The sequence below is a fragment of the Myotis davidii genome, unplaced genomic scaffold (genome assembly GCF_000327345.1).
Source record: "Myotis davidii unplaced genomic scaffold, ASM32734v1 scaffold218, whole genome shotgun sequence".
NCBI lineage: Eukaryota > Metazoa > Chordata > Mammalia > Chiroptera > Vespertilionidae > Myotis > Myotis davidii.
In genome coordinates, this window is record NW_006289235.1 from 2,019,008 (window position 1) to 2,020,854 (window position 1,847).

The 1,847-nt window shown below is 45.2% G+C and overlaps 1 pseudogene; it reads right to left on the minus strand.

Annotated features, from left to right (window-relative positions):
* Nucleotides 1–848: 848 nt before the first annotated feature.
* On the minus strand, nucleotides 849–1,817 carry LOC102766624 (annotated as a pseudogene).
* Between the last annotated feature and the right edge of the window lie 30 nt (nucleotides 1,818–1,847).

Below are 1,847 nucleotides of genomic sequence, written 5' to 3' on the forward strand. Positions count from 1 at the left end.
AGATAAGGCTGAAAGTCATAACTTCTTGGATATTAATTAATATGTTGTAGTGATGACTTCCATTTGAAATCACTGCCTCAATGAAAGAAAATAGGCAGCTTCTTAAATTCAGAAAACAGAGCAGACAGAGATCCTCAAAAGTACAACAGGTATTTTTTTTTACCAGCAAAGTTTTATTGTAAAATAAGGAACCAATATAAAAATATGATGTAAAAGGGGAAGAGGGAAAAGGGTATGGGTGAGGAATACAGATATGCATTACAGACTGTAGAATAAATTGATCCTGAACATTTGGGGGATGTAAAACATCTTGGAAGATACAGATCCTACACTGGAGATGGGACCTTCCAAGGTGTGGGATGAGGTGAGATCTCCTCTTAGGTGGTGAGGTTCCCCTGGTTTCAGACAGCATTTGGCCAAGCCAGCAGGGAAGGGACTTAGAAATTCCCTCCTCTTAACTACCTGCCCACTCAGAGGAACCATTAACCCATCTACCAAAAGGGACAGGAAACCGGCACCCCTGAGGGAGCCCCCTATTCCCAAACATACATAATTTCATTAACCCTCACAATAAGCCCCATAAGGTAGGTATGATTATTGACATTTTATCAATGTGGACAATGAAGATTGGAGAAATTAAACTTGAGATAGCTTCCCTGGCTAGTTTCCAACCTAGTGTGTGGCTGATTTAAAACTTAACCCTTACATGTAGGAACATTTTCCTATTCCACTACCCCCCCCCATGGTCTTCACAGTAAAGACCTTAAAAGTAAAATGGAAACGTCTCAGCTCCCCCACCTCCCCTGAAAAACCACCAGTGCAGGCTAACTAACTTCTTTAGTAGAGGCCTATGCCAAAGCAAACGGAATTCTGGGGCATTTCTGAGGCACAACTGTATCAAACAGAGGCTTAAGCTCCCAAACCCCAAAGAAATGCCAGGAAAGGGGATGTCTGTCTGAGTCAGGTCCCTCTCTCGTACATGAGTCTTTTTTTATGGCGGAAGCTAGACTGTCCCTTTTAAGACTTCAGTTGGCTGGAGTGAGTCTTGCTTCCACCCAGGTCCTTTCTAGCCTGGGCGTCCTTTAGCTCTAAGGCAGCAGTTCTCAACCTGTGGGTCGCGACCCCTTTGGTGGTCATACGACCCTTTCACAGGGGTCGCCTAAGACCATCCTGCATATCAGATTTACATTATGATTCATAACAGTAGCAACATTACAGTTATGAAGTAGCAACGAAAATAATTTTATGGTTGGGTCACAACATGAGGAACTGTATTTAAAGGGCCAGAAGGTTGAGAACCACTGCCTAAGGCTTCATTCAGTCTCAGAACATCTTGAAGAGTTCATGCCCATGGACCTGAAGGGTGAAATGTTCTCCATCCTCTGGCATCTTGGGTGGGGGAAAGGAGTCAGTGTTGGTGGGCGGTGCTTGCTTAGTGCTTCCAGGGGGCTGCTGGAGACAAGGCTCCCCTTTCTTGCAGAATTTTTCTTTCTCTGTGCCCTGGTCTCTCCCTGGATAGGCACAAATACAAACTTCAAAGCTGTTTTGCCCCAGCAGATTACCATTGGAATCTTCCAGTGTGATGATGGTGAGGATGGGCTGCTGGCTTATGCCCCCATACAGGAGCTGTTACACCTGAAGCTGCAGTGTATGGTGGTATAGTCAGAGCCCACCTCAGGCGGCTCATGGGACACCACCACACAATGTCACAAATTGTTGTTGTCATTCAAGTACTCAGCATGCAAATTCCTTTCCACCCAAATAAGATGCTGAGGAGGAGCCAGACTATTACTATAGTCATATGTAGGCACAATGCAGGGAGGCGAAAGGGAAAGCAGGAAGAAGCC